The sequence below is a fragment of the Ursus maritimus genome, unplaced genomic scaffold, assembly GCF_017311325.1.
Source record: "Ursus maritimus isolate PB19 unplaced genomic scaffold, ASM1731132v1 scaffold_6, whole genome shotgun sequence".
Taxonomy (NCBI): Eukaryota; Metazoa; Chordata; class Mammalia; order Carnivora; family Ursidae; genus Ursus; species Ursus maritimus.
In genome coordinates, this window is record NW_024426774.1 from 61,908,754 (window position 1) to 61,932,622 (window position 23,869).

General features: G+C 34.3%; 1 long non-coding RNA gene across 1 annotated transcript in view; it reads right to left on the minus strand.

The window, feature by feature from the left end:
- Window positions 1–12,219, minus strand: part of LOC121101041 — a 195,894-nt gene extending 183,675 nt beyond the window's left edge. Inside the window, exon 1 of the long non-coding RNA XR_005832982.1 lies at window positions 11,964–12,219. This is a non-coding gene — a long non-coding RNA (uncharacterized LOC121101041). The remainder of the gene's footprint in view (window positions 1–11,963) is intronic.
- Between the last annotated feature and the right edge of the window lie 11,650 nt (window positions 12,220–23,869).

The following is a 23,869-nucleotide window of genomic DNA, read 5'->3' on the forward strand; positions in this document are numbered from 1 at the left end:
AAGCGTCTGCCTTCGGCTCAGGGCGTGATCCCGGCGTTACGGGATCGAGTCCCACATCAGGCTCTGCTATGAGCCTGCTTCTTCCTCTCCCACTCCCCCTACTTGTGTTCCCTCTCTCGCTGGCTATCTCTATCTCTGTCGAATAAATAAATAAAAATCTTTAAAAAAAAATAAAATAAAATAAACATACAATAAAAACGAATCAGCTTTTAAAAAGGAAATTCTGCAATATGCAAATATGAATGAACCTCAGAGACATTGTGCTATGTGAAATAAGCCAATAACATAAAGACCACACTGCAATTCCACTCACGTAAGTTGTCTGAAACAGTAAAAGTCACAGAATCAGAGAGTGGAATGGTGTTTGCCAGAGGCTGGGGGCAGAGGGAAAAATAGAGAGTTACTAATTCATAGGCATAAAATTTCAGTTAAGCAAGATAAATGAGTCCTAGAGATCTCCCGTAAAATACTGTACCTATAGTCAACAATACTGTATTGTATACTCAAAAATATGTGAAGAGGGCAGATCTCATGTTAAATGTTATTATGGTAATAAAATAAAAATTTTTAAATATTCATGTTCAGAGCTATATAATTGCAAACCACATGTAACATCTCCCCTCCCATTGTGTGAATTAATTAAATAATTAATTTTATATTTGACCAAAATTATATTCTCTAGAATAAGAAAAAATAATCTTTTACCATTTAGCAATAATTTACCACAAACCTAGCACTAGGCACACAGGGATCTGACAGTAATGATGGATTAATTGTTTTGTGTCACCTTGAAGAAGCAGAATAGACCCTTATCCAGAATTTGGGTCAGATGTCAAGACTGATGATGCCACACACGTAACAAGAGTATATGAGAAAGGTGTATTACTCACAAATGATGTTTTCTGGGGAGAGCACTGCATATTTCCCCAGCTGATTTGAAAATGGCTTGGGTTTTTATGGCAGTTAAGGGATGAGATCTGGGTGAAGGTTAACACAAGTTGTTTGAACTTACTGCTAATACCGAAGGAGATTACCCCGGCTTTCTAATCTGCTTGATCACATAGGGAACAGAAGGTAAACAGGGAATAAGATAATGTTTAAAAGCTGTCATCAGTCAAGAAAAAATGGAGTCAGACTGTTTATTACTATTTAGTTAAAGGCAAAATTGTTCCAAAAAGATAGAATGACTGTGAGAATATAAAAATGCAATATGAAAAACTAAGGTAAACTGAAAATAAGTATAAAATTCAAATTAGAAAACAGCAAAGTTGGTTTGTTGTAGGGAGTATAATCTGAATAGTCATAAAATATTTAATTGTTGAATTTTATTGCTTTGCTTTTATATGTTTGAAATTTTTATATTTTTTAATTTTTTGTGCTTTGCTTTTATAAATGGAAATTTATAAAAGTGATTCAAAAATCATACTTTTGAAATTGTCTCAAACTTTGCTTTAATTGTAAAATTATCTTTGAATTTTAGAAAATATAATCATGATGGGGAAAGATTTGGCTTTCAATTTCACAGGTGATTATTTCACTTAGTGAACTCATTCTATCTCACGGATACCTCTACATTTCATTATCATCTACTTTGATTTAATTAAGAAATAATCCACTCAAGACAAATTAAGTTAAATATAAAAAAACTGGTATATCTTGGACTTAATCAATTCTGTCCTCTAAAAGCTCAACATTGCTCTAAACTCTGTTGGAAATTGGAGAAACCAACTGTATGGTCCTTACCTTTCTTTCTACCTACATCTGCTAACCTATGGGTAGAAAGAGGAGAAGCCCATCCATTAAGGGGACTATATGTCCTCTTCTCCATGGCATAGGTGAGATGAACTTAAGAGGGAAAGATTTGCCTTCCATGCACATGGTATTTCTCCTTGATGGACTTCTCCAGCAACACAGAAACTAAAAATAAAATAACTTTGTTGTGATAATTTTTCTATCCACTTTTCTGGACAGAAAGGCTGAACATGTATATGTCCTGTCCCATTTCATCAAGCCCCTCAATGATTAATTTCCTAAGTGCAGATTCTTTAGTTTGGGGAAATCAAGTGAACATTTAGTTGAACTGCTTTCTACCCCGAATTATTTTTTCCAGTTAAAGATTTAAAAACTAATTAAAATTAAAAACCAATTAAAGTTTACATAAAGCACACATAAAAGTGTGCACACAAACATACACACACATACACATTACTGAAGCCAGCCATATGATACACATCTGAAGAAAAGGAAAGAAAATTTGACTACAGATGAGTATACATTCTGGCTGATAAGACAAATATGCATCTCACAAATAACATGAGAATACAATCACATAGCTAGAAATACTGCATACCAATACAATTCAAGTCTAAACACATAAAAGATAAGTTGATATTGCAAGAAAAGGTGAAAATCCCAAACACTCATGTGTAAATTTGTAACTTACCATTTTATTGCTTCACACTAATTAAGCAAGAAAAAAATCAAATGGCTAGAGAATTTAACTTTGAAAATGAGAATTTTGTTCATAAACATGAAATTATAAAGCTGCTCATTAATTTCGATGATATATTTAGTTAAAAAGCACATTGTGAGATGAATAAAATTAAGAGATCTATAGCTTAGGGCTAGACTCTAGAAATATTACCCTCTCAGTGCATTTTACAAAATAATCATAAAGATGAATGGCATGTAGACATTTATTCCTACTACAGAGGTAACTACACAGGTTAGGAATAGAGCAGGGTGTGTTTATCTTTTTGTTATAATACTGAAACTTACCATTTCCCAACTTTGCTTGCTGACCTCAAGGTCTTTTTTAATACAAAGGAGAAAAACTAAATATAGTTGAGCACATTAATTTAAATATACGGAACATCAACCTCTTAATTTATTAGGCAATTTCATTCACGAATTCTTAGAAACATAGCAAGCTTAAGAGGTGGAGGGATGACAACAATTACCTTTTAACATCTTCTTTGTAACCTTGTCCATTTAGTGGCATTAATTTACCATCCTGGATAAAATCTAGGTATAGATTTTATCTTAGATATAAAATATTTAATCATGATCCCTTGACTTCAAATTATAATACAAAGCTATAGTAATTAAAACAATATGATAATGGCATAAAAATAAACAACTACATCAATGAACAGAATAGGGAGCCCGATAATAAACCCACGCATATATGATCAATTAATTTGTAACATGAGCCAAGAATATATATGCAATGGAGAAAGGACAGTTTCTTCAATAAATGGCTCTCCAAAAAATAAACAGCCACATGCAAGAGAATGAAACTGGACCACTATATTACAGAATACACAAAAAATAACTCAAAATCTAGTGAACACTTGAAACCATAAAACTACTAGAAAAAAATGTAGGCTGTAAACTCTCTGAAATGTCTTGGCAATGATAATGTGACACGCAAAGCAAAAGCAACAAAACAAAAACGAACATAGTGGGACTACATAAAACTAAAGGCTTCTACACAGCAAAGAAACCATCAACAAAATGAAAGGCAAACTACTGAATGGAAGAAAATATTTGCAAATCATATATCTGATGAGGCCTTATATCCAAATTATATAAAGAACTCATACAGGGGCGCCTGGGTGGCACAGCAGTTAAGCGTCTGCCTTCGGCTCAGGGCATGTTCCCGGCGTTATGGGATCGAGCCCCACATCAGGCTCCTCCGCTATGAGCCTGATTCTTCCTCTCCCACTCCCCCTGCTTGTGTTCCCTTTCTCGCTGGCTGTCTCTATCTCTGTCGAATAAATAAATATTAAAAAAAAAAAAGAGAGAACTCATACAATCCAACAGCAAAAGAATAAACAATTTGATTAACAGATGAGCAGAAGATACGAAGAGATGTTTTTCCAGAGAAGAAATACAGATGGTCAAGAGGTACATGAAAAGATGCTCAACATTATTAATGATCAGGGAAACACAAATCAAAACCATAATGAGCTATCGCCTCACACCTGTTAGAATGACTACTGTCAAAAAGACAAGAAATAGTAAGTGTTGGCAAGGATGTGGAGAAAAAAGAACGCTTGTGCACTGTTGGTGGAATGTAAATTGGTGCAGCCACCATGGAAAAAGAGTATGGAGGCTCCTCAAAGACTTAAAAATAGAACTACATATGATTCAGCAATTCCACTTCAAGGTTTATCTGAAAAAAAAAGAAAATAACCCAAAAAGATAAATGCACCCCATGTTCACTGCAGCATTATTTACAATAGACAAGATATGGAAACAACCTAAGTGCCCATCAATGGATGAATGGATAAAGAAATTGTGGTATACATATGCGGTGAAATATTATTGAGCCATAAAAAAAGAGTGAAATCTTTCCATTCGTGACAACATGGATGGACCTCAAGGGCGTTATGTTAAGTGAAATAAATCAGAGAAAGACAAATATCATATGATCCCTCTTATATGCAGAATCTAAAAAAGATAACAGTTCATAGATACAGAGATAGATTGGTGGTTACCAGAGGCAGGGAATAGGGATGAGAGAAATAAAAGTGAAAAAATATGACATGCTCCTGTGTAACTCTTAGAATTTATTGATCAGTGAAATTATTGCTACTGGTTAAATGCACGGAACAGTACAGTGTGGTTTGTTGAGATAACTATAACACAGCATGACGCTGGTCTATCAGCATGGAGCAGTGAGGAGAACTTCTTAACATATAGATCAATGTAACAGAGATGGTCACAAGCATGTGCTCAGTAGGAGAAAAGCTACAGTAGCTAAACATACTTATTCACAACAAAGAAGCATATTATTTTGTTCTAGGTAAGAGTTCTTGATCATATTTAAAAACTTTTTCACAGCTAGATGCTCCCATGATAATGACAAGGGACACAGAATAATTTTCACTCAAAGATCAAAAGTATGGTACAAGCCTTTAAAAGAGATAAATATGTCACACACCAGTAAATGCAGCCACCTATCATGTAGAAACCAGGAGGCAACTTACAGAGGGTCTCAAGAATGTACGTATGCAGGGAGAAAATCAAATTCTACACTTCAGACAATAAACTGATAATCTGAGTCAGATGAGAAAATCATCTTTTGTTGTAAAAAATCATTCAAACCTTCTTAGTTTATATAACTACAAATGTATGAGCCCAATTCAGGCAAAGTCACTAAGAAATTTGTTGCTTAACATTCATTAAATATAAGAATTTTTTAGAATAATATATGGTTACATTAAAAGCAATCACAAATATCCTGAAATTGTCTTCCCTTTAAACACTTAACAATCAACTGAACTGTCATCCACTCAACATTCAAATTATACCAATATAAAAACTTTACTCTGCCTTTGCTTTATTTCCTAAATTTAGTCATATTTTTTTCATTTAAGTATATATTAATATCTATAATTTACCAGAGACTGTGCTAGAATCCTGAGGGTTGTGGGGACAAAGGGAGGATAAAAGTTTGAAAAAGACTGTGGGGGAGCAAAAGAAAATTAAACATACAACTAAAACACAGCATAATTAGTATTATAATAGAGGTATGTAAAAAATGGTAGCCACTAAGTGATTTTAATGAACAGGAGCTTGCTCGTCTGTTGAGATGGTAAGAACAGATGGTCTATACAAGAAGAGGAAAGACACAACATATATGAAATACTATGGCAAATTCACGAAATTATACACTGTTTTGGTAAGGCATAACAGACAGAGCTGCCGAGGAATGTAGGAAATGTGGTTGAAAGAGGCACCTCGGGTCTAACTGTGAAAGATCATTCATGTGCTGAGAAGAGGTGCATTCTGGAAGCACGGAGAAGCCACTGAAGGTTTACATGACCAATTGTGGGTTTTAGAAACATTTTTGATGACAGTGTGGATGATGGATAGAAAAAGGGGAGGCTGAAACAGGAAGACCCGTTAGGAGCTAAGATGCTTACCTGCCTGAAAAGATTTGGTTCTGATCTGAGAGAGCAATAGTGAGAATGAAGGGGAAAGAAAGAACTTGAGAACTCCTTCAAGACAAGAATGGATAGGAGGAGGTAGTTTATGGAGGAGGTAAAGGAAAGGGAAACATCTCACAATACTCTGATGTTTCACCTGGAGAATGTACATGATAACTCCATTAGAAATGGGAAACAGGGGAAAATGTATATTTGAAACAAAAGAAAATTTGATTTTGGATGTGTTGTATCTGAATTGCTTGTGTAGCTATATATATATATACGTCTGACTACATGAAGATGTTCACTAACTTTCTTTTTCCTTCTATTATACTCTGTTCCTTGTGTTTGAGTCTATTAGAACATTTTAATGTCATATCACATGCTAAAAAAGAATCATATCCAAAACCTACATGAAATTCTCCCATCTTAGAAACTTTCTAATTTCCACAGCTGCTACCACTGTATAATTGTATTTATCTTTCAAATTGATCAGTGGCAAACACTGTTTTAGGCACTAGACTCAGGTAGAACACGCAGACTAAACCCTATGTGTCTGAGGTTGGTTGCTAACCCACAAAATTCTCTTTCTAAACATAAATCTGTAAGTCCCTCAAATGGTTTCTAGTAAGAAGTTTGACTGTAAAATAAGCTTCTGTATTAGAAGTGTAATGTAAATAATAACAGAAAATCCTGACAGATAGGTAAACCTTACTGTGATTCCCATTCATTATGAATCCTCTAATAATGAACATACTGTTAATATGGGCATGAAAGGTGTGGGTGAGCATTCATTTCAAAGCAACTGAGCTAAACAAATGAACTCTGATAATTCAGGGCCCACCCTGACTTCAGCTCCAATCTAGAAAGCAACCACATGCTTCATGTTCAACTTCTAGAAGAAGTCAGTTTCAGAATGACCTGCTGAGTCTGAAACGCCCTCTAGCTGGCAGGCACATTGCCTACAATATTTCAGTTCTGATCTCTATTTTTTATTTATTCTTTGTTTTTCTCAGAGCGGGAAAGAGAGAGGGATGGGGGTCAGGGGCACAGGGAGAGAGAAAATCTTTTTTTTTTTTAATGTTTTTTTATTATATTATGTTAGTCACCATACAGTACATCCCTGGTTTTTGATGTAAAGTTCGATGATTCATTAGTTGCATATAACACCCAGTGCACCATGCAATATGTGCCCTCCTTACTACCCATCACCAGCCTATCCCATTCCCCCACCCCCCTCCCCTCTGAAGGCCTCAGTTTGTTTCTCAGAGTCCATAGTCTCTCATGCTTCATTCCCCCTTCTGATTACCCCCCTTTCTTTATCCCTTTCTTCTCCTACCGATCTTCCTAGTTCTTATGTTACATAGATGAGAGAGACCATATGATAATTGTCTTTTTCTGCTTGACTTATTTCACTTAGGGGAGAGAGAAAATCTCAAGCAGGCTCCACTCCCAGCACAGAGCCTGATGTGGGGCTTGATCTCACAACCCTGAGATCATGACCTGAGCCAAAACCAAGAGCTGAATGCTTTACTGACTGAGCCCCCCAAGAGCCTCATGATCTTTTAATAGTAAGAGAATCAGTTCCCCTGGGCCAAGATAACATTTCAGAGCCTCATATATTTTGTGAATTCAGAAAGGGAGCTTCCCTATATTTATAATTATTTGTAGTTATGGAGATGGGGAAAATTGACCAGGTTTACCTGACAGGTAGTCAAACAGCTGTTCAACTTAGTGGTTGGTATTTAAACTCTTGGCTCTACAATGCAAGAATGTATTGTGCCGTAAGTGAATTTTTATAGCTCTTCTGAAAATTATTTCCTGCCCACTAAAGAAACATGGATGACCCCAAGACAAGGTGTTATTTACTTGTTATACTTTCTTTATCCTCTTTACCAAAATAGCTCCAGGGAATCATTTATGTTTTAATTTTACAAGATTAAAAAACCTATTTTGGGTTAATGTTTCATTTCACAAAATGCCCCCATGCCTGCCATGCCATTAACTTAGACCAAAATCAGTTAGCAACCAAAATACAAATTTTAGTAACCAAATGCACTTGCATAAAGTTATGAAACAATCATTTTTGTAAGATCAAAACCACCAATCTTATAGTTGAGTCACAGTGCTGAAACATCATGGGAGGACCTGAGTTTGGATTGGAGACCTGGGGAAGTTAAGGGTCCCCTGCAACCATCCATTCTTAGGAAAAGAAAGAGTTAGAAACCTAGAAACTTCTCTCTCAAAATAATCCTGAAACACAAACTTCCCAAACACATGAAGTAATCCAATGCTAGGTACGTTAAGCAAATTAATAACAGAATTACGTATTCCTATCTGATAAAATGAATTTTATGGAACAGCTTGACAGAAATTTTAAAATAAACGTATTTAAGTGCTAAAAGAGATAAATGAGGGAATATAACTTAAAAGTGATCAATAAGCAATGGCATGAATTAATCTTATAGACACAATGTTGAGCAAAAGAAATCACATGAGTACATAATGTACGAGTCCAGTGATATAAAATGCAAAAAAAAAATGCAAAACTAATCTATGATTTAAGATGTCATTAAAATGATTACCTTTTAAAAGGGATGTGGAGACCAGGGAGGGCTCAAAGGCACTGCTGGGAATGTTGGGAATGTTCTATTTCATCATTAGGATACTATTTACATGGGTGTGCTCACTTTGTGAAGAGTACTTATACAATAAAATGATGATGCATAGTGCACTTCAATTAAAATATATGTACTTAAAATATGAACACTAAATGTATTTTTAGACATTAAAAACACATTCTGCTAAGCACTGCCAGTAAGAAAATCCAGGTGTGTTGAACTGATACATTATCTTTTGGGTTTATCTCATAGCTAACCGTTAAAGGAAGACTTGCTAAACTTAAAGTAAAAACTAAACTAAAACAAAAAAGAAAAATAATTAAATAGAATATTGAAATGTTATGAATGCAATGGGAATACAAATGCATGGAAAAATTTTTTTTAAAATACATCCTACTTTTTATTGGTATTCAAAATCAGTGCATATTGGTCTCATTAGCTGGTTTAAATCTTCTTCCTCATTTTCTTATTCAAAATATGCCAGTTTTTGTTCACTTTTTTTTTTCACTTATTTCTGCCTTTGCATTTGACATTTCCTCCAAAATACTCTCACTGAAGTTTTTAATCTTGATAAATTCCCTCCTTGAAGACTAACTTGGAATGGTTTCACAGGTACATGCATATATTCAAACTCATCAGATTGTATACAACAAATATGTAATTTTTGTTTATCAACTGTACCTGAACAAAGCTGTTAAAAAAAAAAAAAAAAAGAACTGAATTGGAGTGCTACCTGCTCTGGGAATTCTTATTTTGCTCACAGCCAGGGTTAGCTGGGCATTGCAGTATCCCTTATCAGATATGTGAGATCATTAAAGCAGTAATACTCTCAGCTGGGAGAAATACTACCTGGGTTCATTTTATCTACAATGTCCCAATTTTGTTACAGAGGATTCTCTTAACCTCTCAATGATGTCTTAGTTTTCTAAGGGGGAATAAGATATCACTTTAAATAGGTGACTGGGATTAAGAGAACATTTATCATGGTGAGCACCGAGTACTACAGAATTATTGAGTCACTATATTGTACACCTGAAACTAACATAACACTGCACGTTAACTATGCTAGAATTAAAAATTAAAAACTTAAGTCATTTTCTTCTTAGGATTATGTTAGTGATTAAAAAATTACAACATAAATTCATAGAATAGTATCAGACAAATACTAATTGTTCGCAAAAACCTAATCATTATTTTTGAATCACAGATTTTTTTGTGTTCCATAATTTGTCTACTGCCAAGCTCCCTAAGATTTCCAATTTTGTCTTCACTATATCGTGTAAACTTTGCACCTTGTAAAGCAGCTGGCATATATGTGGTGCTTAATAGCTGTTTTATGATTTGAATTGAATCTCTGAGTTAGCTAATTGTTAAATTATGGACTTATAATAATGATTATTAGACACTATGAATTTTAGGGGGCTTAAAATATTAACAAATATTCAAATTATGTTCAACATAATTTTCATATCTGTTTTAATATTTCTAGGTTCTTTAAATATTATATCAAACAATAAGTATTCATTTCTCCATAGCTCTGCTAGCCATCTGTGGGCATACATATAGATGTAGGTTTCAAAGAATGAACTCCCATTTTACAAAAAATGACAAGAGGATAGAACCTCCCAAACACCAAACAAAGAAGAATTCTAGAATAAGATGCCATCTGTCTGAGGGAACGAGATTCTGTTCTCAGTTTCTCAATTTGTACCTTCCTTTAAGTTAAACTCATTTTGATTTTCTCCTTACTTGGCCATAGTATAGCTTCCCTACGTGATGTTTGTCCATGTCTATGTAAGAATGCTGTAAGAGTTCAGACTTATTCCAGACCATAAAAGAGAACCCCATTTGAGCTCTCTGTAACAAAAGATGGTGGGATTTGGTGGCTGACTGTTATAATTTTTTTTTTAAAGGAGAAGATACTATCAGGGTTGGGGAAAGAATTAGAATAATAGACTTTATACAAAATAGTAATCCTTCTTCCCTCTCTTGATTTTGCCCTTTTCTGATTCTTGGCTTCTTTTTTCTATCTGTATGTGCCAACTCTCTTCTACTTTAGTCCACACGGCAAATAGTGATTATTCATAGTTTTCACTTACAAATCCTTCATTCACAACAGAGTGGGAGTTCTTGATTCAACTTGAGATCCCTACGAGAGGGCCGCTTATTGATAGATACTAGTTGGGCTCTTAAAATTAGCCAATCAGTAATAGCCAAGGAAGCAGTTATGCTAAAACAGCATGGCTAGATAAACCATACACGCACACACAATACTGTTAGATTTTGATGGTAACAGCAATGAAAGAATCTCAAGTATGCTGGGTTTTATAATGTTACTCCTGAAATCCATGCCAACTGGAAACCTGAGAATGTGTCCATATTTGGAAATATGTTTTTTGTAGATATAATCATGATAAGGATTGAGATAAGAAATCATACTGGATTAGGGTTAGCCCAAAACCCAACAATAATGTCCTTCCTTATAAGACACAGAAAGGACACACAGAGACACAGAGAAGAAAGCGATATGCTTGATGGAGACAGAGATTATAGTGATGAGCTTACAAACCAAGGAGAACCAAGGATTCTGTATAACCACCAGAAGCAAGGAGAGAGGCAAGTTTCTCCCTCAGAGCCTGCAAAGAGAGTTTTTTTCCACTTGGGAGACTTCCCTTCCATATAATCTTCTCTGTTAACGCATTCTGTGTATTATTTTAACCAGGTAAGTTAGTCACTTCCAGAGCCCAACTCCTATCATATTAATTTATAATTGTAAAAGGATCCTAAGCAACTTAACACAGAGTAATGCAATAATAGTTGACCAATATTGCTCACAAATGGCAAAAAAAAGAAGATAGTTATTTTTATTTCTATTCATTCACTGATTTAAATGCATGCCACTAAGTGGTAATGCTTCCTCGCTTTAAGGACCAAACACACTCAACTGTTCTCACTTAAGCATTCATCACCAGGCCTCAAGGTCCCTGCATCATTTGAGGTCGATTCAGTAAAAAGGTGACTAAAATGAAGTGCTTGAGCTGGTCCTTAAATATTCCTGTAGTCATTGAATACCTTTGTAAATAGCTTTATAATGGCAAAATTGCCACATTATGATTGAATTTGTACTGAACAAATGAGGACACATTATCATCTCAGCCAATATTTGAGTTAGCTCAAGAGAATTTCAGCCAACTTGTATTTTACATGAGCTTAGCTGCAATTTAGTGTTGGAAATAAGATAAATTTTATTGTTTTTATATTTTATATTATATATAAAATAGATATATATATAACTATATATATATATATATATATGACTTGAAAACAAACTTCATTTTGTATAACGGATAAAAACTAAAATGGAAAGATGCCAGCATTTTTTTTCTACAGTAGAAAATGCACTGACCTTTCATTCATGGTAATCATGTCTCAAGTGTCCTGTGAAGAGAAAATAAAGCAGTAACATGTCATTTATCTGAAGGTCACTTATCTTGCAAGTTCAGACATGTGGAGCATCAATGAGAACCTGGCAATAATCAAGAAAGGCCCATAAAAACAGAAAGAGATGTTTATACATCTTTTGATTTTACTTGATTTAACAAAATACTTGATTTTACTATTCAGCAAAGAAGCACTTGATATTTAATTCAATATTTTTACTGTTACAGTCATAATTTTATTAAGCCCACCTAACTTTCTAACTATGAATATATTAAAATTAATCATAATTAGGAAGCTCTTGAGTTAGTCACAGTGATCACAGAAGGAAGTTATAAGAACAACCTGAGAGCAATGGAGGAAACAGGTGAAACTTTAAAATACAGAAAAACAAGCTCTCCAAAATTATACCAAAAAGACTTCCTGATCAATTTTGCAAACTTCATAACTGCTCAAACCTCCCATGATGTCAGTCTGAATACATAAAAATGAAAGAACAAGTATATGGAACCAAAATTACCATAATTAAAAAAAGCATTTTCCAGACTAGAAATGAAGTAATACATGTACTAAATATTCTGGGTTAGGTCAGGTAAGCAAAGGGCTGGTGGGGTGGAGGCTGTCAATACAATAAAATCTGTAATTTATTTTAAGGATGCTTATAAAGCGTGTAGAAAGGCAAACTATAACATTTTAATATAATATTGTACTTTCAGGAGAAAAATGAGTTTTTGTTGCCTAGGAACTCAAGCAAAATCTCTTACGCATGAAGCAGATCTAGAATTATATAATGTATTTGATGAAATAGATCCAGAAATTAATTAACCACATGGAATCAGAATCTAATAGTATATAAACCATGTAAAGCCTATCGTGCAAGTCTTACATAATACAAAGCCAAGGCTCAGCATCTTTAAGATAATTATGTATTCCCTGGATGTATAATAAAGGAATATCTGCCTGAAGATGACCTTGCAACCAAGAATTACAAAGTACTAAGGAAACCAAAATGATGAAAGAGTAACACAAACTGAGCAAAATAAAGTTATAACTCAGGACCTAGAAAAAAGCAGAACCTGGAAAGTAGAACCTGAAAAGAACTTTAAAATGATCAATTTAATGTCTTCTACAAAGAAACAAAGTGAAAGCAACCAAAAAAGAATAAAAAGTTATGATACAGAAGTTGATGGCTATTAAAAAGAAATAGTATAGATTTACTACCAAGGCGACTGGAGAGACCTGAGAAGTGAAATAGTGAGCTATAAAAGCAGTGGAAACTTCCTAGAATACAGAGCAAAGAGATGAAAAAAATACAAAATATAAAACAAAGTTAAAGTACATTAGGAATAGTAGGGTAATAATATAAATAAAGTTGAAACAATAACCACAGTTGAGAGATGTAATGTTACGGAGGAAAGTATCAGTATGCTGAAATTTTTGACTCTTCCCAAAGAAAGATAGGAATACTCAATATATTTGTTAGGGGGAAAACAAAACAAAACAAAAAACGATGCCTTTATGAATAAAAACATAAAGAAATCCCCAAAGAGGAAGAAGATGAGGAGGAAGGTGAAAAGGAGGAGGGGGAGGAAAATGAGCAAGAGGAAGATATATTAAGAATTAGAATAAACTTAAAAACCTACAGAGAAAAAAAATTGGAACACAGAACAAAAACATCGAAGACATTATTTTTTTAAAAAGAGGACAAAAAAAAAAGAAAAAGCTTGATAAACATTAAAAAGAAAAAAAAAGCCTGTACTAAGATGGCAGAAATAATTTAAAGTATACTATTAATCAAAATAAGTATATTTGAGTTGAAATTATTATTTAAAAGCATAAATTATAAATAGATTTTTTAAATGTAGCTGATACCTGTTTACACAGGGCAAGTCTAAAAGACAAAAACAAAACAAAAACAAACAAAAACAAACAAAAAAACCCCAAAAGAATGCAAACATGTAATGTTTTAAAAATGATTCAGTAAGTTAAAGGAATCAGGGTTCCTGACACTTGTGAAGATCCTCCCAGCCATAGACGGCCGAGGTTTTAGAGACAGAAAAGTAAACCTGCATCTTGCTTAAGACACAGTTATTCTTGTTTTCTGTCACTTGATGCTAAATCTTCTTATAACCAATACGTATTATGAGATATAAACATGATTAATCTGGGAATAACATTTCAAAAGCGCCATGAAGATTAACCAAAATTCTTCCAGAATCTACTATCCATTTGATTTTCTTGTGTGCGTAACATATATATATATGTTATATATATATATGTTATACATATATATATATGTGTGTGTATATATATATATATATATGTTATACATATATATATATGTGTGTGTATATATATATATATATAATTTCTCCTCCTAGTTTAAAGGCAATACCAAAATCCATTAAGACTGAATGCATCTATTATTATCATCCACTGCATACTTTGAGGCATTAATTATTAGCACTCTTGTCCTAGAGAAGAGAATTTCACTTTTGGTATGTAGAATAATGGCTTACCCAAAGATGCCCACACCTTAATCCCTGGCACCTGTGAATATGTTGTTATATGACAGAAGGAATTAGGTTTGCAGATAGAATTCAGGGTATAATCAGTTAACCTTAAGATAAAAATGTTACCCTAGAATATCTGGTTGTGACCAGGTAATCACAATGGTCCTTAAAAGTGGAAGAGGGAGGCAGAAAAAGAAAATTGGTAAATACTTTGTGATGGCAGAAACAGGGAGGATTGCCGTTTAAGATAAAGTCTATTGTTCTAGTTCTTTCCTCAGAACTGATAGTATCTCCCCTTTTTTAGTTTGCAATATATGGTTATATTCTTACAATGAATCCCTCAAACCAACTTCTGTTTCAGAGCGCTCGAGTTCTGTTACACAATTGTGTTTAATTCTGCACTTTTACATGATCTAAAGAAAAATATAAGAACATAAATGTGTAAATCATCAACTGGGAGAAAACATTTAGGAAAAATATATCTGACAAACAACTTGAATCAAGAATATATAAAGTACCCTTACAACTTAACAATTAAAAAACCCACATAAAAATGGGCAAAGAATTAAATAGACAATTCAAAAGAAGTTATATAAATAGCCAAGAAGCATATAAAGATTCATGATATCTTTAGTTATCAGGGAAATGCAAATTAAACCACAGTGTGATGCCATCACAAACCAAAAAGAAAAGCTAAATTTAAAATGACTGTCAATTCCATATGCTGGCAAAACTGTGCAGTAATTGAAACATTGATACAATGATGGCAAGAATGTAAAAATAATAAAAAACTCGGGCAAGAAGTTTGGCAGTTTCTTGTCAGCTTAAACACATACTTAAAATATAAACCTCAGGGGGCGCCTGGGTGGCTCAGTTGGTTAAGCTTCTGCTTTCAGCTCAGGTCATGACCCCAGGGTCCTGGCATGGAGCCTTGCATCAGGCTCTCTGCTTGGCAGGGAATCTGCTTCTCCCTCTCCCTCTGCCTCACATCCAGCTTGTGCTCGCTCTCTCTCTCACTGTCTCTCTAAGTAAATAAAATCTTAAATAAAATAGAATAAAATACAACCACAAAATTCCACCCTCAAAAATGATGAAAATTAAGCCTCAACAAAAGCAAACAAACTAACTTATATAGGAATACCTAAGGAGACTTATTCATCCTAGCCCAGAACTGGATATAACTCAAATATCCATCAACCAGAGAGTGAATATAAAAAATTAAGGTATATTCTTAAAATGGAATACGATCAAAAAATAAAAAGGGAAGAACTAGTGATAACTGCCACAACATAGACAAATATCAATTTTATGTTGGACAAAAGCAGACCGACACAAAAGAGTGCATATTCTATGATTCCATTTTTTATGAAGCTCCGGAACTGGAAAATATGATCTGTGGTGAAAGAAATTCAGAACAATGGCAGCCTCAGGGGTAAGGAACTGTATTCTGTGGTAGTAAAATGATCTCTCCATCTTCATAAGAGTATGAGTTATATGGGTGTTACTTGTCAAAACTCAGTGTATTGTACACTTAAAATCTGCAGATCACTAAATATGTATCTTATCTCAAGAACAAAAAGAGCTAGTAGGAAGTGAACTCTGTTCTTATTTACACCCCAAAAAGTCTCCTCTCACAAAATGGGAATTTGAGTAATCACAAAAACAATAAAATGGGAATTTGAGTAATCATAAAAATAAATTTTCCTACTTATATACTAACTTTTGTAATACATATAGGTGTGTGTGTTTGCACGTATGCACGCGTGTGCATTAGAAACACAACTGTTTGAACATGTGTCCAACCAAGTAATATTTGCTGTGCAACTGATGCGTGTTTGAACACACAAGATTTGTCATGTGATCAAAGTACCACCTGGTTTTTCATGTGATTTGGAGAGAAAATACTGGCTGTTAGATAGCTCCATAGCTACTTGTCTTCAGATACAAAGAAGTCCCCCACGTCAGTATTTTTTAAATCTCCCTAGATGATACTAATTGACAGCCAAGTTGGAAACCACTGATTTTATTCACTACCTCTAAAATAAACTGAAGGAGCTAAGCCCTTGAAGTGTATCATTTTGACAACAACATTTCACACAAGTAGAGAAGCAACACAGCTAGTTTCAGAGAATTTCAAAGGAAATGAAGGAGGACTTGGGTGCAAATACCTAACGGACATTCCATAGTCATTTTTAATTTTAATTGCTTGGAATTGCTTGGTATAGATTCACACACACATTATAAACTGGAGATGCAAGTCTCTCTCTTTAAAGGTCCTACCCCATATATTTACGAGCAAGGTAAGATAGTAGTAGAGTAATTTGGCCATGGAACTAAGTCATATTCTCTGAGAGTGATATCAGAAAATTAGCTGATATTTTGATCATGCCCTATTTACTGTGTAATTATCCCATTTTTTAAAATTTTATTTCAGATGAAGATTTGCAGTTGTATCACTTAAAGGGTCAAATATAAATAATGCTTAAAAGTTAGGTAAACCAACATGTCCCCACCCTACTCTCCCCTTCCATGAGTTTGACTATTTAAGATTTCTCATAAAACAGGAATCATGCAGTATTTGTCCTGTGTCTGACTTATTTCACTTAGCATAATGTCTTCTAGGTCCATCTGTGTTGTCACAAATGGCAAGATTTCCTTCTTTTTTCAAGTCTGAATAAAGTTCCATTGTATGTATATACCACATTTTCTTTATCCATTCATCTGTCAATGGATAGATTTCATTTGTCTCCATATCTTTGCTATTGAGAATAATGCTTCAGTAAACATGGGAAAGCAGATATCTCTTTGAGATCCTGATTTCAGTTCTTTTGGATACATACCCAAAAGTGAAATTGTGAGATCATACGGTAGTTCTACTTTTAATTTTTTTGAGGAAACCCCATACTGTTTTCCATAGTGGCTGCCTCAATTTTCATTCTCACCAACAATGTACAAGGATTCCCTTTACTCACATCCTTACTAACACTTCTTTTTTTAAGATTTACTTATTTTATTTTAGAGACAAAGAGAAAGAGAAAGCATGGGCACCTGAGAAGGGAGGCAGAGGGGGAGGGAGTTTCAAAGTATATCCCTCAGATATTTATCAGTTACAAAGAGAATAACAGTACCCTTACAGTGGAGAAAACCAGCAGACATCTTAATCAAGTGCTTATGATTAATATCACAATTATAACACATAGCAGCATTATATACTCCCTAAAATTACTTCTGAGGAAGATACTACTTCATTTCTGTGTTATTCTCTCCAAAAATGTATAACCTCAACTTAACCATGAGAAAACATCAGAGAATGCCAAATTGAATAATAATCCCAAATTATTCTATAAAATAATTAAGTAGTACTTATAAAAATGTCATGAAAAATAAGGGAAGACTGAAGAACCAATCACGGATCAGGGAAGACCAGAAGAACACAACAATTATGTGCAATGCAGATTTTAGATCAGATCCTAGCACAGAAAAATGACATTATGGACTAAAACTACTGGTGAGAAGTTAATAAGGTCTTTAGTTAATAATATGATATCAACATTATGTTCCTGATTGTAATATTTGTACTTGGTTATGTAAGCTATTTACATTTGGAGAAGCTGGATGAAGGGTATATATGAATGCCATGTACAGTGTCTACAAATTTTCTGTAAATCTACAATAATTTCAAAGTAATTTTTTTAAAACTACTCACAGAACCACCTAGAATCCAACAATCTCTCCTCTGGGTCTTCATAGCATTTATGCTACAGCTTTTCTTCACAGCTTATGTTTCAACTCAGCATTTCCCTATTTTCCACTTTAACACTATGTAGCATAGAAGGCCAATCTTATTTTTCTTGGAAGCAGAAAGCTTTTACCTGCTGCTCTGTAGATGACTGTATTTTGGAGGGGCAAACTGCTGCTCAGGTTAATAAACATCTGAGAGTCCCACTTCCACAACCTGACATGTTTGCATAGTTCTCTAATTCCCCACCCCCCACCCTCTAATCCCCTGTTCATCCCTACACATACAAAAATGAAGTGGTTGTGGAGTTGGTGGAATTTGTTATTTTCTACAGAACAAAAACATTGTATATTACTGGTCTAAAATTAAAGTTCTCAAAATGAAGCCTAAGTCTGTCTAGAGAGCCCCTAAAGTCAGATATGTCCAACAGCTCAACAAACAAAAGACTAAGTAGATTCTGTGTAAGTCAATGAAGATCTGCCTGAGGAAATTACTGACTTTAATAGGAGCAGCTGTGGTCCTTGAAAATGCATCCTGTCTCTACCAATACCTGTAAAGCAAAACCTACCCTATTTGAAGTTTTCCATCACTTTCCCAAGCCCTACCGACAATGAGCCAAAAATGATCACAACCTTCTCTAAATTTTGTTAATAAGATTTGTCCCTGTGACAGTGGGTTTCAAATATTGCTTTGAAATATCATTACTTATGAAATTATCTCCCTGAATATCTAGAATGTAAGATTCTTGAAAACAGCCCCATGTCTTAATCATTTGTTTCTTCGTAATAACTACTGTCATACCAGAGACCACATTAAGTATTTGAGAGATCATTTATTTTGGTTCAGTTGAAGTTATAATAAATTAGAACCCAAGTATTAGCTTTAAAACTCCATTCTAATTTTAGGGCATGAAAGACAATTTTGAGTCTGTTTTGAAAATATCTTTAAGATTTTACTCAGTTTGAAGGGTTATGAAAGCAGTCCTCCACACACTGAGTGAGAACAGAAAGTCTCCCCAGATATAGCTCATTGAATAAAACTGGAACACAGGTCAATTAACTCATTCTATTCCATGAAGACAGAATGAAAGGCCAAATAGACTTTCCCAATTGGAACAATAAAAAGTAAACTGTGGATGACACATCGTATGAAAATGGAGGACCACCAATCTTCAGTACAGATTTGTTCCTCAGATTTGTTAATTCTAAAGGCCTTGTGGTGATTTACAGGGCAGATTACATTTCCATGAAAGGAAAAGGATGTATATAAATTCTGAAGCCAAAGAAGGATAGAGAGTAATATCACCTTTGGGGTTAATCTGTGGGAGGGAGTGAGGGAGGGAGGGAGGAAGGAGAAAGGGGCAATACTAAAGCCAAGAGTCACTTCTCTGACAGTCACCTCTTAATATCAAAAGCCTTGCAATAAACATGTGTTTTCATATCAGTAACACATACATTAAATATTAAATACACACAGAATTTTTCTAGATTTCTGTGGTACTTTATACACATCATTTACATATTAATGGTGTTAATGGTTAATTAGCCAGAAGAAAAAAGAATTCCAACACTAAAATGAGTAGTAACTAATACACAGTTAGGAATTCTTGAGATAAACCACTGAGGCTCTCTTGAGTAAAGAAGCAGTTTAAGAAAAAGCAAATTTGTTTTTAAAAATTAATTAAAAATCCATTGAAATGATCTGAAAATTTTAGCAACTTTGCAAAACAAATATTTGCACAGCACCAAGCCTGGACCCTATGAGAAAGATGTTTAAGAGAAAATGATATCTAATATTTTAAAAAGGAATTTCTCTGGTATAGGTGTTCTAATTGCACTGTTAAATGATTTTTATTTTTATTATGATTTGGGTATCTTTTTTATTATTTTTTTATTATTATGTTCAATTGGCCAGCAAATAGTACCATTTGCACTGACATGGATGGAACTAGAGGGGATTATGCTAAGTGAACAGAGAAATACAATTATCATATGGTTTCCCACATATGTGGAATATAAGGAATAGCGCACAGGACCACAGGGGAAGGGAGGAAAAACTGAATGGGAAGAAATCAGAGAGGGAGACAAACCATGAGAGACTCTGGACTCCGGGAACCAAACTGAGGGTTACAGAAGGGAGGGGGTCCAGGGCTGGGGTAACGGAGTGATGGGTATTAAGGAGGGCACGTGAGGTGTTAAATGATTTTTAAACTGTTAAGTAATTGGCATGTCCTTGGTGCTAGAAAGTTCCCAAAGCTGTTCTGATTCCTTTTATTTTCTTTCTAATTTACATAAGGAATAAACCAAGTTTTACTAAGCTGGATTTGGAAGATATCCAATTCTAAGCAGAGGGGATAGCCCAATTTTTATTTACAGGCTGTGCTTCTTACATTTATTCAAATAAATTGCTTTCAATTTTGGAACATTCTAAATGAAACCCATAGTAGGGTAAGCTTAGAGTAAAAATTAAATAAATGAATATAACAAAAGATTTACCTTACTTTTTCCAAAGTTGCTATTTTTTCATTATTACATATAAAAACTTTACAATAATAAATTTTAAATTATGAATTTATAATTAATTATATCATTTGTCAGTGTCATTGTCAGGTGCAAAATGAAAGCTTTAAAACCAAGGAGAACCTGGGAAGAAAAAGAAGATAAAATATGGCCAAGCAGGATCAGGTCTATAAATATATTGTTTCCTGATCTTTATTTTACATATTAAAACCACAGGTTTTAAGGAAAAGAGCGTGGTGGGTAATACATCCATGTATTGACTAATGTAAGAAGTTATAAGCCAAAGTAAATGTCCTTAGTCTATGGCTGTCCTTCCAGATTTGGAGAATATAGCTTAAATGGCTTCTCACATTCTTTCTAAACATTTTTATATGGCTTTTGCTCCTTGTTGCCTTTGTTTTGTCTATCCTATTACCTGTACTTTTAATATTTGAAAAATTTTAAGTTAGCATTTTCTGGATAGTGACTTGTGGCGTTCAGAGAAAAGATAGTTTAAAAACTAGCAACTGCTGAAAGTACTGGCAAAATGTTGCTTTTCCCTGAATGTCATGCCCCAAAGACAGTGACTGGCCAGTTTCTCATAGAAAAATTAGGGGAGCTTAGTATGATCGGGCCTACCACAGAAAGCTACTTATTCTGTGATTTCTGACTCATTGTTGTGCCTGAAATTAGCTACAGGAAGCTGAGGGTTACTTTAAAAATACTGTCAGGGTGCCTGGCTGGTTCAATCAGTAAAGCATGTGGCTCTTGATCTTGGGGTCATGAGTTTGAGCCCTACACTGGGTGTAGAGATTACTTAAATAAATAAACTCAAAAAAAATACTGTCAGAATAAAAAGTGTGCCGTCTGACACTGTTTTCCAAATACTGTCACATTGAGTGTGGAAGCCTCAAATTACAAATTTAGGGGGACACAATGCAGTCTACAGCAGCTGCCCTTTGGAAGTTTGAAAGCACTTGGAGTCTCATATTTCATGCCAATTTTTTATTCAAATTTATTATGTCAATATTTCATTCTAAAACAAAAATAATGAGACTTCTTTGACAAAATAATATAAAACAAAAAGAAAAAAGAACCATCAGATTTGTCCTGGGGCTCCCTTCATATAACTCCAGGACGATGAGTCCCCAGTTCAAGAATCACAGTCATAAGTGGACTGAACTAAAGATCAGGATCTTACCGTGCACGTTTTTTTACTATTGTCACCTCCAGAATTAGTACTTTGTAGAAACACTTTTGCCAAAAAAAAAAAAAATAGACTAGATGGTTTCTAAAATTTCTTCCATTTCTTAAATACAACCTGTGAATTTCTAAAAAAAAAGAAAAGGTGCAGAAACTTGGAGTGATTCATTATTTTAAAAGGCCCTTCTGAGTATAGATGGTTTAAAATATGTGAGAGGTTATTAAGGAAAAGAGAGCTTATTTTTTTTCTGCGTACTTCTAGACAGCAAAGTTAGGACTAATGGGTTCGGGTTACAGAAGGGTGAGGGATACAGATTTAAACCCAATATAAAAAACTTTCTTACACACAAAGCTGCTAAAGCGGAATGGGATGTTTGATGAGACAGTAAGTTCCAAGACATTTAAAGTGCTTGAGGTGATAAATCATTTTAGTGGGTGATGTAAAAGGGTTTATGCATCAGAAAAAGTTTAGCTTACTTTTGAGGTCTCATTTAGCCTTAAAATCATGTTTCTCAATAGAACCTTCTAAAAAATAATAATGTGAAATGAAAATAGTGATTTGTTTTCTAATTTGCTATACAAAAATAAAAAAACAAAAAGAAAATAGTAGTGTCAAATATGGTGATTGTTCTCAACTAAACCAATGTCCTTGGCAAAAGGAAGATTCTCTCTGTGGTGTACTTGTAGGGCCACATGTTGGAATCTTTCTTAGAGGACCTTAGACCGAAAGTCACAATGGGGAGCTTTTGCATCCTCCCCCTCTCCTCTGGAACCGAACGCTTTCTTGTTCTATGCCTACAGACAAGAGAGCTGCAATCAGAGTTAAAGCACATAAGGTGACTCCAGAGACACCAAGTTTGACCTTACTATTTCACAAATGAACAATCAGGGAAGTTTTATCAGGTTCATCAGATCTCCAGATCAGCAGCTCACATGCAAACTCCTTCACTCTCTCAGCCACTCACCAAATCATGACACACCAAGTGCACCATTTCTAAAGCTGTACAATTTCTGCAGTAACCTCTGGCGAAGTTTTTCAATGTGAGTGTTTTAAGACTAACTAATGATACACAAGAATTCCCCAGTTGTTCTCATATCAAGATCTATCTGATAATGGTCTGAAAACTCTGGAAAGTTATCATTATCAAATGCCAAGTGAAGCATCCTCTTTNNNNTAAAAGATACAGTCCTGTAACTGAAATGAAGTAGGACTTCAGTTGAATTTGAAAGTCAAAGGCAAAGTCAGAATGCCTAGAAAAAAGACTGACTCAGGGCATTATCTTAAAATGGGGCAAATTCATCCTAGTGTTTTCTATTCACCCCCCCCCATTTTCATTCAACAAATATCTACCTACTTAAATGATATATAAAGGATTGTCCTCCCAGTATTCAGAACCTAATTCACCTGCCTCTCCCTCTCCAAGGATGAGAACCTTATGATTGCCCTGAAATCGGTTTGTTAAGGAAATTAATCACATAAAAAGAATTAAGATGGTTCCTTGCAGGTTTGGAGGGTTTTTTAAAAGGTACTTCCAAAAGAAATGGAAAGACCAGATATCCAAGAACAAAATTTTAGTTTGTACCACATGGACTGGGAGACTATTAGGTAGAGAGAGTGTAAGTGTCCTTTCAGTGTCCTGCAAATGATGCAACACACGCTATGACTTATTCTATGTAAATAGGGGTAGTACAACTCTTATCAAAACTGTTTCAAGAAAAAATATTTCAATAAGTTTTTGTTAAAGGAATAAATAAATGAATAAAATAAAACATATAGCCACTTCAGCAATAACTTTTTTGTTTTTAAAGCCATCATTAAAACACAACTGCCTTTATCATTTCCTCGGTCATGCCCAGAGCACTATGGGAGTGACTGTCTGGATGCTCTCCCATGTTTTTCTAAATTGAAGTACAAAATTAC